This window comes from Molothrus ater, chromosome 2 (assembly GCF_012460135.2).
Source record: "Molothrus ater isolate BHLD 08-10-18 breed brown headed cowbird chromosome 2, BPBGC_Mater_1.1, whole genome shotgun sequence".
Taxonomy (NCBI): Eukaryota; Metazoa; Chordata; class Aves; order Passeriformes; family Icteridae; genus Molothrus; species Molothrus ater.
The window spans coordinates 56,932,762-56,948,058 of NC_050479.2; the positions used below are offsets into that span (position 1 = coordinate 56,932,762).

The window sequence follows — 15,297 nt, forward strand, 5'->3', positions numbered from 1 at the left end:
GCAGTTTTAAATCACAGAATCAGATTTTTTGTTGAAAGGAACCTTAAAGATCTAGTCCCAAATCTGCTGCCATAGGCGGACATGCCACTCAAAACTCCTCTCCCTTTCCGTGAACCTGTCTGCTCCCCTTCTCTTCTTCTCTTTTTTCCCTCTTCTTCCCTTATTTTAATATTTTCAGTGTAGTGGCTTCCTTTGCTCTGTTTTTATTTTGCCTTCTTTTTATGTTTGGTTGATTTGGTGTTTTTTGGTTGTTGTTTTTTCTTTACTTTTTTTTCTTCTAGTAACATTTTCTTTCTTTTGAGAATCATTCAGACACTTTAGCCCATGCTGGGCTGTCACAGACTCTAACAGCTTGTTGAAAAACCCTTCCATTTCTTGTGGAGCACATGAAACGATGCTGTTCAGCAGAGACAGTGGAAACAAGGTGTGTAGTCCTTTCAGTTTTTATTTATGGCAATGGGGAGTGTATTGCTGGAGGTACTAAGAAGAGATTTACTTTCTGAAAGAGTCAAATTTGTCTCAATTGTCTCTGGATGGAAACCCATCTATCCCAATAGCCATGGAAACAGCTCTTCTGATCCCCTGCTACTTTGTGTTCTGAAATATTCGTCTGTTTCATGAATGGTTAAACAACCTCATTCTTAATCTCATTAGTGTAAGGCTCTCACGCAGCACCCACTGAAAACAGCTGAATGGCATTCCCGAATTTGAGTAGATTTTAGTTCTGGCACTAACAAATGTCCCACTGGTTTAGCCTTTCAAAAGGCAGACAAATGAAAAATAACTTTAAGCACTTCTATCAAAAATAAATACCATTTCTTTTTGGAGGTCTGATTCTCAGAGGTTCCCATTGATGTAGGCTATAGCGGGCTGTGGAATATGACATATTTTTATAGGCTTGTTTCTTTTAAAGCAAACTCCAAAACACTGTTTTGTTTTGGGGGCTCATGGCTATTTAGAACAAACTTGCAACATCTTGCAAGTTACAGCTGCAGCCCTGAGTACAGTAGTGGGCAATAAATAGGAAAGATTAAGTATTCTGTAGCTGGGTTAGAGTGGAATAACAGCAGGAGACTGCTGCATTCTTTCAAAACAAACAAAAAACATAATTGGAAAAATTCATTTATATATTCTCTTACATTAGATGGGGCGACTGAGTGAAACATTCACTGATGAATTACTCCTCTAATCTGTGGAGGGAAAGCAGCTCCTGGTGAATTAGAGTCCTGGAACAGAGCCATGAGAACTAAATGGCTAAAAATGAAAACAGGCAAACATTTGAAGAGTATTCTACAGAACACAGATCTTTCAGCACCTCCCCCTTTCCATGGCTAATTCATTGTCATGGAAACTGAATTTATCAAAATGTTCTTGTTCACTCCTAGTGACCCAGTGAGTCGACTTACAGAGCTGGTGAAAGGTAGCTCAGGCTGAAGCAATTTTTACAAATGATATGCAGCAGTTCATAAGTCAGTAAATTTTGAATGGCATCATTGTACTTCCCAAGTAGTTTTCCCTAGTCTCAAAAGACTCTTTCTGTCTGCAAGCTGGAGGTGTCTGAAACACTTACTAATAAGTTAGCATGGGTGGTATGTATGACTATAGCTCCTTTCTTCCCCCTCTGCTCTCCTTTAATGTTTTTCTTCTTACCCTGTGAATTTATGCTAAAATTTTGTTGTTTGTGTTATTTCTTTATTTGATACATTTTCCACAGCATTTTCCTGTGTTGATATGTAGCCCAAGGATGCAAAAATCCTTCATCACCTCATGACAAACATCTCTTCTTATCTGTTACTGAAGATAGGTGTTGACTACCAAGTGTAATGCACAATGACTACTGTATGCAGCCAGCTCTGCCAAATCCAAAATAACCCTGGAACTCAGTGTTTTCACCATGTCTCAGAAGGTGGGGTTGCTTGTATTTCTTCATCATACATGAAAATTGTCATATAACTATTTGGAAGGTTTTTCACCTGCCATGTCACGTCTAAATTCTGTCAAGGTTGATTTTTATTTTATTTTCTGCTAGCAATTAGTGACTTGTTGCCATGGAAACCATACTTCACATGATTTTTGAACTTAAATGGCTGAATGTGATCAGCACCCTTCATTTTTTAGCCTTAGTAGTTAAAGACTTCTTTGTGTGTGTGATCTTGATTACAGAATCACAGAAAATATCTATAAACACACAAAATAATAGCAGAAGGCTACATCAATTAAAATGGAGTATTCAATAATTCATTCTTTAATTAAAGCTCTTCCTTTTCCTATTGCTGTAACCTTTCAAGTGTTAAAGCAGATATAAAAGCTAATAATTTATATGAAGTATCTTTTCCAATTAGCAGTTTGCGAAACATTAATGAAGGAAAACAAAAAATGGATATTTAAATACTTTTGCTTTTACTCTTAATGCAATAAATGGAAACAAATATACTATAGAGAAAATATTTGCTAGAGGATAAGTCTGCATTGTTTATGGACAGTGTGCATTCATGTAGACAAAAAGGGATGCACTTGTTTCAGTTTTTTGTTTGTAAATAGATGAAATTACTTTGGAAAAAGGAAAGGATATGTCCCAATATAAGCTCAATAAAAGATACATTTGAATTTTTTCATCCACTAATTCTTTTTATCTCTAAATCAGAGTCTTAAAACTTTATTTCAGAGGCTGTATTTTTCAATAGAAACTACACCAAAGGATTAATATACTGCATTTTTTTCATGTGATTGGCATCTCCACCATTTAGAAATCTTCCAGAAATATTGCTTCATCATAAAGATCTGCTTTCATTGAAGGATTTCTAGATATATTGCTAATAATGGTGGCAGAGTAAGCTGAAGCAGGTCAATATAAAGACTTGTGTGAAGTCTCCTATTCCAGATCCTAATCCCATTCCAAACTATCTAGATATTGCTATTTTTGTGTGTGTGTATGCACATGTATAAACACATTTTATTCAGAAAAATAGTTCTACATATAAGAGTTATGCAGACACAGCTGCCATATTTTAAATTCACAGTTTGCACTCGTTCAATTTCTTTGTCTAGATAAATGGTTCATGTGGTTGCATGTTCGTGTCCCTGTCTGACTTGAAAAATGCTGAGTGGTCTGTAATCAATAAGAGTTCAAGTTATTTGAACTTTGTAGGAAATTATAAGAATTAGGTCTGGGCATGTGAAATTGTAAATGTCACTAATGAATGCTAACCAGTAGACAGCGATTTTTGAAGACTTTCCTGGTGCTTGATGCATGAGAAGACTCAGTCTTGAAAGGACACTGTACTTATCAAGCTTTTCAAATGCCTCTTTGGAAAACTGGAACTAAGCTAAACTATTGGTTAATGTACCTGTCAGAGAAAAATGCAGTCCAAAGGCATGATAAGACAATTTACTCCCTGTGGTAATATCTGAATTCAATGTTATTTTCCCCTATATCTCCTCCCATGTACTAGAGACTCATTACTTGGATTCAATAATTTTGCACAGTAAAGATATCTTTTTGCTTTCAGTGATACAAAAACAAATACAAATGATTTTAGCATGCGTGTGCTGTGTTCAGGGGTTACTTACAAAGAAGCAATTGTGAAGTGTTTTAGTGGAAAAGTGTGCAAATATCTACACAGTCTGTTATAATAACATCAAGCATTTAATAAAACACTTTTTTTTGTGAGAAAGGGAGGAAAAAATAGGCTAAACTCTCTATTTCTTATACTTGGGATAGTAAATACATCTTCCATAAAGCACCATAGTTATAAAATTTAACCCTGTTTGCTGAATATTTTTGTTAAACTTTGAGAGAACAGGTACATATTTCACATTTGCTGTCTCTGTGCTCACTCAAGTTCTAGGAGATCAAAGCAATTATTTTGAAAACCAGGTTGAAAGCAGTGTCAAGCCACAATTTGTCTCATATTAAGATACATTGAATTCCATGTTATCACACCAAGTATGGCATTTCCTAGTAAATTGTGAGTGCTGGCTTTAAGCTCTTTTTCAACTGCTCTCCTGTGTTAATGTGTCAGATTACTTTTAATTCTTATTTCTCTAGAATATGTCTTTCAATTACCATCTTCTCCTAAAATTTGTTAGAAATAAAGTCTATACTTTAAACTTCTAAAATCAAAAAATTAGTATCAATAATTAGCCCTGTGGTACTACAACACATACACGTTCTTTCCTGAACACCTCCAGTACATATTGGTTTTCTAAAGATTTGAGTTTAACTAACACTTATTACTGGTTGCATGATGTATTCATTTTCACAAATGTGTGAAATTCTATCTGGTTTTTTTTTTTCTTCCCATTAAAAATTTACAGAACAAAAAGCATCAAATTACTAGTTCACGTTTTTACTGGAGTGAAACATTTGACCTTACATTTGTACGGGGTCAAATAGTTCTACAGAACTATTGTTATTATTAAAGCAATTTTAAAGAGAATGCTATGGAAACAAAAATAGAGAACATGATTCTTCAAAATGTATAATCAAGAAAAAAGTTACTCCTGAAAATCAGATGTAAATGTAACTTAAAATTATGAAGCTAAAAACCAGCTGATTTTCTTTGCTGCCCAGGATTCCTGTGGGGTATTATTTCAGTCTTGTAATATTTTTAACTTTTTTATACTTGGGAAGACAATGGAATATGACAGGTTCTTTGACAGTTTGCTAACACAAATTAACCTCATTTATGGGAAAACTGGTTGTGCGTGAACATCTACTTTTGCAGTGCTTTTCAAGACAATCTCTAAACTGCTGAATTTCTGGGAGGTCTGCTTCCTAAATTTTAAGCATTCTGCTGAGTAATAGCATTTATAATGTAACATGTATCTTATGATAGGCCTGCATATTGATGACTCTGTAATATTTGTAGAGGAAAAGGAAGAAATAAAGCATGCTTGATTTGTTCTTTCAAACTAATGAAAATTCGTTACTGCTTTGCATATAATTTCATCAGGTAGCAGGGTATTTGACCATGGTTTATTCTTTAATTCATAAAGAACCAAATCTTAAGAGATTTGTGGTGGGAATTTGTCACATAGAAATAACGTTAATCTAAGGAAATATGTAACATAGTATTTTTTTCTTTCTAGCCTGAAAAATGAATAAATGATTGTTCCCAGCAACAAGGAGAAGAATACAGGAGAATCTGTCCTAAATGTAACCCCCTTACAAATATTGGTAACCAAAATGACTATTAGGCTATTCCTATTTTGCTAAATTTCATTCTTTGTGGATGGAACCTATTTTATAATTAGGTAAGAGGTACTATATAAGTTCTGTGAAGATGATGAAGAATATCTATCAAATAAAATCCAACACTTGTAGGCTTTAAAAAGCCCACGAATTTATTTTAAAATAAAATTGTAAGCAAAATGGCCCAAGGGTCCTGTCTCTCCACCTTCTAAAATCATGTGTATTTCTAAATTCAGTTTAAGATATACTGTTGAAAAAATACACAGCTGTACAGCAGAAGACAATACAAAATGTTATACAAACTCCTATATTTCTTTATTTCTTCATCAATAGTTTTTGTTTGTTTGGTTGGTTGCTGTGTTTTTTTTTTTTTGTGTAGAACCACTTGTTCTGAAGTAAGGATCTCAAAAGTTTCATGGAGGGTGGGAACAAATGCCATATTATAGTCTCTACAGTTTCTCTGCAATGAAAAATTTGCAACTGTAAAGAGATATATTAGCTCTGTGGTAAACAAAAACCAAACAAGTAAAAAAAGCTGACTTGTTCTTGAGTACTCGAAGCCCGGACTGAAAATTTTCACTTTAGGCTACCTTTTCTGAAAACTTTTGCTATCAGTTTGATTTGTTCTGGATGACCTACATTTATGGTGGTAAAACCTTTCATGTATAATCATATAATCATATTTTCTGTACATGCCACATATGTTAGAAATGAACTATTGTAGGCACATATCAAAGCATTAAAGTATGTTTATGGATTATCTCATACTGTTCAGATAAAGTTAGATTCCCTGTTTACTGGGGTCCACTTGTGTGAAGGTTACAGAGAGAGCCTTTGAAATCTCTAAATATAGCTTAAAAGTTTCTCTATATCTAAAATGTCATGACATTAACATCCAGTATCTTGGGATGCTCCAAAGTTAGAAACTGGGAAACTGATCCTTTCCAGTGGCATAGAGCTCTAGTTTCCAGCCTTACTATTCAAAGAGATGGACCTACCTTCTGACATTTTAGATATAAAAAAGGTTTTGGGAGTCCAGCTCATCCTGTATATTAGGAAGCCATATTTTCTGAGGAAGAATTACTGATTTCAGAAGGGTTAGAATGAGTGACTTGGTGTTGTATTTAATTAAAAATAATAAGAAGAAAAGTCCCTACTGGTTCTTTACAGGTATTCTATAGTTCTGACTTTTATAAGAGGGTGTCTAGGTCATAAAAATGATAATAGTTACTCAAAAAATATATAAATTACATTATAATCAAATTCAAATTTACAAAAAATGGACCTACTGATGTAGTCCTGAGTGAAACTAGGGCTTGAAGATGCAGACATAAATGCTTTTTATGAGCAGAGAAAGGAGATTTTATTTGTTGCTGTTAAGAAGTAAGTTCAATTAAAGAGAATAATTCAGATGTATTATGTGCTCAGTTTTTCTTTGACCCAGTGCTCATCAGTAGTGATTGTCTCTTCTGGGGTTTTTTTGGTGGTGAGACTGAATTTGTAATTAATTGCAGATATGAATATAAAAAGAAATTTACTTTCTCAGTGCTCTTCAGTAAAGCATTTCATTGAGCTGGATGACAAATCAGTGTCTGAAGTTGTGTGTCACAGCCTGACTGCTTTTCCATTTAGGGCCTATTTCACACTGACTGAAAAATGGTACAGTGGTTCAGCTCCATTTGCTGAATAACCTGGAGGTCCTTAGGGGAAAAGGGGAAAAATCTGCTGTGTTTCAGAGAGTGTTGGATCTAACTTATATTCTTGGCATGCAAGTAGCCTATTTCTCTTGCTTGCAATAACTAGCATTAAGCCTGGCTTTGACTAGTGTGATGGGAATATCAGACATCTCCCCAGAGTAACATCTTGCAGTAAAGCAGAAAAAAAAAAGCAGTTATCTGTATGTTTGCAGAGAAAATTATATATACATTTCTTAGCTGGATCAATAATGTTTCTTGATATTGTACAGGCCAGTTTATAGAATAGAAGTCAAAACCAAAAATTTCATAATTGTCAAATGTACTACCATTTTTCTGCCTGAATACTTTGGAAAGGCCTTGTTTTGAAAATATTAATTTTCACAGCATTATGACCATCATGTCATGGATGACTCTCAGACAAAATGGAGAAAACCAAGTTCTTTAATTTATATTAATACAGTCCAACATAACTTCAGAAACTTATCTACCAAAGTTCATTTAAATTTAACCCAACTTCACAATTTCCTACATAAAGTCTGCAAAAAAAAGCATAGTATATGTGAATATATAGGCATGTTAAAAAATTGCACATAAAAGGTATAGAACTAGGGATATATATCAACTGCTTTAATGTACAGTAGTTTTAAGAAATTCTATGTTATATCTATAGTTGATTATGTAACAAAATAGGCTTCAATATTTTGTTTACATGAAGTCTAATTTAATAAAGATCTATAAAAAGAATCATCACTAACCATGATGATTCAGGAAAGGCCAACATTTGAGCTGCAGATAAACTGGAATATTTAGAGCTGGAAAATCAAGAAACATTTGAATTTAAGTGAGTAGGAAATGCTCACTAGATGGTGAAAGCATGCCTCATTCAATAAAACTCAGATGTCAGTTGAGCTGTTTTATTTTCCTTTTGCACTTTTTCTTCCTCTCTCTATTATCTTATTGCATATTGTCTTCTTTCTAAATGTGAGGTTCTAAATCAGTTATTCTTAGTCATCCAGCAGTTCCACAATACTTGTAGAGAGGTAAGAATGGCTAAAATTGGATGTTTTTTTCTCCAGCTTCTGCCTCTTGCTGACAGATGTTGAACATGATCTGAAGTGAATTTTAACCCTAAAGAAGTTTTATAGAGAAATTGTGAGATAACCTTCTCATAATGAGTTCATTGTTAACAGTTCTAAGCTGTACTTTCACATTATCTATCATGGCTTATAGACAAAGCATCCCTATAATTCTCTCCAGCCAATTCAGCAGATTTGACAGTGTTATAGCTGTGGTGATGTGTTTTTGCATGTAATTGGGGCATGGAAGCATCCTTCACTGATATTTTTTGCTCCTGGGAGGCCTTGCATAAAAAGAGGATCGATCAAATCGTCTCCTACAGGGGTGCCATTGCTTCAGGCTGGTCATTTAGGGTGGCCAACCAAAATATAAGGCAAATATGAGGCAGATAAAAATAAAAAAGAACAAATGAAGGTAGCTAGAGGCAGAAAAACACTGTCAGTCCATTCTTTTGTTATAGCTGTGCTTCAAGCATCAGTGCTTGTAAGAAGCTCCAAAGTGGCCTTAGGATGAAGCTCTGTAATTGCAGGCAAGCAAGGCACAGATGTTAGCTTTTATTAAATATCAACAGAATTTAACAGTGCCAACAGCCCTTTGCTGAAGGAGAAAGGAGGATGGGAAGGAAATTCCTTCTTTGAGATGATTTCATGCTTACTGTCCTTCAGACCTACTCATCAGACCTATCATTAAGCTCTGTGTGTCTGACAGAGTCAGGCTAGATAGAAATACCTTGATAGCTTTATGCACTTGAGTTCTGTATGTAAGCTTTTGCTCATGAGAGGCAGTAGGCTGTCCTGCCTGGCTCCCAGCTGTTGTTACTGAAAGACACAATTCCCTCTTAAGTCCAGTGTGGGATCTGTTGTCCTTATGGATACATCTTTGCTTCCTTGGAGTGCGTCAAGTCATTAGACACTAATGTTTAGGCAACTAAATCCTTCCCAAAATCTGAAATGGATTCCTTGAGTGGGTGAAGGCATATATTAGAGATGCTGATAACTGTGCAGCAAAATGTTCCTTTGTCCTCACACTGAACTGAAGAAGGTTTATAGAAGGAGACAAAAACATTGAGCCCTTATCTTCTTTCTGCTCATTAGCGCCTTGTAGGTTTGTTTTTTTTAATGAAAAATGAGTTCTTAATTTAATTTAGAGAGAGACATTATTGGGTTCTGGTAGTTTGCCATGTCATGGCTTCATCCAGCTGCAGAATGGATTTGTTAAGAGAGATTTACTGATGCACTTGGACTTGTCTATATTTTACTCAGTGGGTACAAGTGAGGTTTAAGAATATCTCTGTTCTAAGATCTCAGATCTCTTGCCCCTTCACTACATTCACTAGACAAAACTAGTAATTTAGGAATACCAGTCTTGTTCATTTATGTTATCTTGCCCTTCAGATTATTTGAATTGAACTGTATTCAGAACTTTCCCTAAGATCCTGCAAAAAGGAATTTTATACAAAGTTATTTTACTTTGTGTAATTCAGAACATTACAATATTGAATTACAAAGTGTTGATGACAACATAATTGGTTTTAACTTGTCAATGCACCCACACAGTTCTTTGTTTTTTCAATTGACCATATACCAGCTGTCCTTATGCTTAAGTATCCTACCCTGAAATGGCTACTCAAGAGCCATTACTCAAATGTAATTGTAGAGTTGAAAGGTATTCCGTGCTAACAACACAATCCCTCCCACCTTTGCCTCCCCTCCAACCCCCCAAGGTGCTACAGGAAATGCTAGCAGTAGAGATTGTCCCAGGAGACTTTGCTTTACTTTGCAATGTTCATGCCAAAAGACAGCATTATTTTTGCCTGAAGTTCTCTTTTATGACATGTACAGATCAGCATAAAGTACTCTGCAAAATTAATTGAATTCTCCAATAATTGTTCTAAAGCCAAATACCATACACAGCCTTAAGATATATATGCATTTTTCAAATGACTTTGTAGCCTGATTTGGGCCATTTACCTCACGAAATCTCAGCTAAAGGCTGAGTGCATTAATGAAACTGCAATTCAATGTACATTTTTTTTTCTTTTCTCCTTTTATTTTTTTGATGTGGATGCTTTTGTTTTCTGCTACAGTGAACATGTTTCCGAGGTTTACTTGATTTGTCCACCTGTTGGTGACAATATGAGCGAGGATGGGGAATAACAGTGAATAGATATGAAGAGAAAGAGAATTGTGTCAAAGAAGATTAGGGAGAAGTATACAGACACAACAAATCCAGCTTGATAGTTCTAGGAGATTTAATAGAGCAAGGAAATCAAAGTTTCGTCTTACCAAGCTGTCTAAACTGGGGGCAGTATTCCTCTGCTGTGTTCTGGCTCCTACTGCACAGGTTCTCTGATTCCATCCCACACTGAGGGGGCCTGCTGTCAAGGATGTTGTGTCAAAAATAATGAATGAATTCACTTTCATTTAGTATGAAAATTGGATATTTCTTCTAGAATATACTAAGAGATGAGACTGGTCAAAACCAGTTTGGACCAATGAAGATACATTGAGTTGAACATTGGAGCATTCAAAGGATCACAAGGAGTTCAGCTCCTGCTGACACAAAAAGATTGAGAGGTGTGTTTCTTCAGAGATAAATTCTAGAGTGGATCTGAGAAGTTAAACAGTTGATTTGGGGGCAAAAAAAAAAAGAGTAATTTGTGCGTAGTAAGAATTTTAGTTGGAACAGTCCTTGTTACAAAAAATCCATCAATGACAGGAATTTGAATGCAAAGTACCAGAATTATGGACTAAATTTACATTAGTAAATAATTCAATCCAGTAGAGAAGGATCAGCAGATCAAAGCAGGACGCGTTGGCCTTTATGTCTGCCATACATGAAATCTGGAGTTGTAGCTCTACACTGGATTTAACATGATTTCCTTGACTGAACATATCAGCTCTGTGTATGGCTCAAAGCAGTCAAAAGGACCAATCACTGTGTCACATCCTTTTGTTGGTTGTGACATGAGGGTACATTTGATCCATACATCAGGCAACCATTTTAATTTAGATTCCTGTTAAAGAAATCAGCTTTGCAGTGACTGAAGCTACTCTGAGCTAAATTGCATGTTTTGCTCTAGAACAAATGACAGTAGAATAATTGCTTAATAAATTAATAAAAATATATCTGTTGTTCATATACCACAAGGTATACCTAGTTATAACTCCAACTTCAATGAATTTATATTCAATATTTGATTTTTCCCCATGTGACTATTCTACCCCAAATAAAATATTAAGTATGTAATAGGTATTACATAGATGCAAACATTCATAGACTTATAGGATGATGGGCTGGAAGGGACCTTAATTTTTTTTATTTTCCATCCCCTGCTGAGGGCAGAGATGCCACCCTGATACAGAAGCATTTTATAAATGTAAATTTTAACTGGGGTTATGTTAAACAATTTTTTTTAAATTTCCCTCTCTTCATCTCTTTGTATGTATGCATACAGTGTTTTCACACTCTTTTTAAAATCAGTAATTAATTAAATTTTTCATTTGAAAGAAAGACTGTACTATGTACTGCTAGTACTGTTAAGTCACAGATGTAGCAGAAGAGTAAGTGTTAATATTTTAGGTTCATGCTTTTAATTTATTAATTTAGCAATTTTATTTTTCAATGCTGTATATTTATCTCATATTTTGCATTCTAGATGGTTTACTATGCTGTTTTCCCCTTCTTTTTAAAGCACCACTAATTCACCTCAGTGCAGCAATAATCAGTAACTGGGAAGGAGTTTGGAAGGAGAGGGAGGGAAAAAGAGAGCTATTGAAGTAAATGAAGCATTACCCATGACTGCTGCACATGCCAGTGTCTGTTTCTCTGCTAGCATCATATCCCCTCTTCTGAGCATTTGAATGATAACTCATTTCCTAGATCATTCTATACTCAAGGGCAATAGTTACCTTCACCACAGAGAGAATTAGCACTGGCTGTTATAATTTTGGAAATACATAGCAATTACTTACAGCAGAAACTTGGATCTCAGAATCCATTAATGAAGAATGACAGAGCTGAGCCCAGAGATGGTGGCCCAGAGCTGCTAGATTTGCTCTTCTACACAATTGGTTGATGGAATCCCTATGCAGATCATCTTTCCCTTTTCTTTTTCTGTCTTTCTTCCTCCTTTCCACTAGTCTTTATGATTTGATCCACTTAGCCTCTCAGCTGTATTACCCTTCTTGTTCATTGCATTGCATTTCCTTACCCTTCTCTTCGGGTATTTTTTTTGACTCATTGTATCTTAAAAAAGAAAATGCTTAAATGAACTATGTTTTACAGTTGCTTTGCATCAGCATGAACTCTGTTTTTCTTGTATGTTGCCCAGATAGTTGCTTTTGTTTTATTTCATAGAATCATATTCATAGAATAGCCTGGATTGGAAGGCACCTAAAGATCATCTAGTTCCCACCTCCCTGCTGTGGACAGGGCAATTTTTCAACTGACCAAGTTACTCAGAGCTCTATCTTTGACCATCCGTATTTCAAAATTAAACCTTATTTACTTTGAAGGTCTTAAGGATGTATGAAAGCCATGTGTAGGTGTAACTAACCATGTATTTACACTGTTGGGGGTAACATAATGTTCATAAAACTTCTTTTGGGATTCTGCAATTTGTGATAAACCAAAAAAAGATAACATTAAAGCTCACTGATAAGTACGTGTACTCTCTAATGACATTTATTTTCAAACTGAATTACAGAAAATCTAGAGCCTGAACCTGATGTCTGTCTCTCTGGATAAGTTTCATTTTCACATACTATTAGAAAGATATTTCTAACTGGAAAAAAAAGGCTCAAAGGAATGTCTGAGAAAGGCTATAGATAAAGATCTACATTGTTTTGAATTAATGTTTACTTGACACTAGTACTTTTCTTTCTGAAGGAATCTTGGAGACACTTGTGTTTAAAACACTCATGATTAGAAATTATTTTATCATAAATGTGCCACTCTCATGCATACAAATTTCCTTGAGCTAGAGACACACTGCAGAATGATTTACAGCTGGACTTCATGGCACTGACCACAGCCCTCAGAGACTAGTGGTTCCACCAGTTTTCAGTGCACACTACGTTCCACTTATCTTTTCCATACTTCCTCATTTTGTCTATGAAGGTGATATGGCAGACAGTCTTGAAAACCTTACGGAAGTTGGAATAAACAACAGCCACTTCTCTCACTGCCCCCTGCTCCCCCTTTCCCTCCCTGAGTTGAGCTAGTCCTTTTGTTGTGAAGGCTACAAGGTTGATCAGGCATGACTTCCCTGTTGTAAATCCATGCTGACCAATCCTATCACTTTTCTTTAACACATTTAAAAAAGGTTTCCAGGGCTATTTTCTCCATTGCATTCTCCAAGACTTAGGTGCAGCTGACTGAATTGTAGTTCTCTGAACCCTACTTACCTTTCTTGAACGCAGGGGTGACCTTTGCTTTCTTCCATCCCCTAAGGAATCTCCACTGATCATCATGACCCTTCAAAAGTAATTGAGATTGGCATCAGAATGACATCGATTTCCTCAGAATTTGTAGGTGCATCCTACAAAAGCAAAGCCTCAGTGACTGGAAAAAAGGAAATATCGCACCCATTTTTAAAAAGGAGGATGCTGGGAATTACTGACCTGTCAGTGTCATCTCAGTATGTAGCAGGATAATGGAACAGAACTTCCTGGAAGTTATGTCAAAACATATGGAAGATGAAGGAGTGATTAGAAACAGCCAGTATGGCTTCATCAAGGGCAAATTGTGCCTGATGTTATCTAGCTGGACATTTGTAAGAACTTTGATATGGTCTCCCACAATAATCTTGCCACTAAATTGAAGATAAAGGTTTGATAGATGAACTGTCATATGCAGAAGGAATTGGCCTGGATGGTCCAATGCAGAGTTGCAGTCACAGGTTCAAAATCCAAATGAAAACCAGAAATGAGTGGTCTCACTCAAGAGTTCTGTACTGGGACAAAAGCCATTTAATATCCCCATCAACGACATATATAGTGGAGTCAAGTGCAACCTCAGCAAGTTTACAGATGACAGTGAGTAGTACAGTTGATACATGAGGAATGCCATCCAGAGGAACCTTGACAATACTGAGGACTGCGCCCAGGTGATTCTCACGGAGCTCAACAAGGCCAAGTGAAAGGTCCAGTATCTGGGTCAGGGTAATCCCCATTAAAGCATGAACTGGGGATGAATGGATTGAGAGCAGTCCTGAGGAGGACTGGTGGGTGAGAAATTGGTTATGAGTTGGCAATCTGCACTTCCAGCCCTGTCCTGGACTGCATCAAAAGTGGTGTGGCTGTCAGGGCAAGGAAGGGGATTCTGCCCCACTGTTCCTGCTCTTGTGAAACTCCACTTGGAGAGCTGCATTCAGCTCTGGAGTCCTAACAAGATGAAAGACATGGATCTCTTAGAGTGGGTCCAGAGGGAAGAGGGTTATATTTAGATTGGACACAAGGGAGAAATTTTTTTATGAGAAGCATGGGCCCAGTTCTGCAGAGCGACAGACATCTTAAGGACTTCCAACCAGGTTGAGGTCTTCTTTGAGCTGGAATAGCTGATCCAGATTTTCTGGATTTTTCTTGTTCCCATCTATACAAACTGCTACCCCTTTGTGATCCACTCTAGATCCAGTACTTACACTGGGATCTCCATCTCCCTGTTGAAACGTTGTGTGACCTTCGCCCGTCAGGAGTCAGCTGGAGCAAGAGCTCCACACCCTTTGATCAAGTTTCTGAAGAAGCTGAAATCTGCTTTCTAAGGAGGGGTGTGAAGTTACTAAAACTGTCTTGAATAAGTGACATATTTTATCATTGGCTCCAACACTTTATCTTGGCATAGGACCACTTGTTGTCTACCTACAACAGACTAATAGAGAAATGAAAGAGAGAAAAAAGGGCTGATCCACAGAAATTGTAATTGCTTTAAAAGGCTGATTTAATTGCCGATGAAATGTAATCCCATGGTGCAGAAGCACTAATGTTTACAAATTTTGCCACATAGGTTTGAATTTTGAAAACTTCCTGTCCTTTGTATTATTAGTTGTCTTACATGACAATAATCTTCAAGAAATCATTAAAAAAATTAGGCTGATCTTGAATGCAGTTAAATAATACTTATTTGGTATTCCTTCCTTACACATATGCTCTGCCAGTTTTTTAATATTTGTGGAGCAAATGAAGAATTTCTAAACAGTGCCAGAGGGACATTGTGCTAATTCTTTAAGAAAGAAAATCCTTACATTTTTAGTATGCCTTAAGCACTGCTGGTTTATGATAGGGTCTTTGTAGAGGTGCAATAAAGATAATGGCTTATTTAAAATACTAT

General features: G+C 36.1%; 1 long non-coding RNA gene across 1 annotated transcript; it reads left to right on the forward strand.

Annotated features, from left to right (window-relative positions):
* The first annotated feature begins 1,721 nt into the window (after window positions 1-1,721).
* On the forward strand, window positions 1,722-14,258 carry LOC118688594 (uncharacterized). The gene is made up of 3 exons (XR_004980482.1): window positions 1,722-1,906; window positions 5,092-5,256; window positions 13,423-14,258. It is a non-coding gene; the product is annotated as an uncharacterized LOC118688594 (long non-coding RNA).
* The last annotated feature ends 1,039 nt before the right edge of the window (window positions 14,259-15,297 follow it).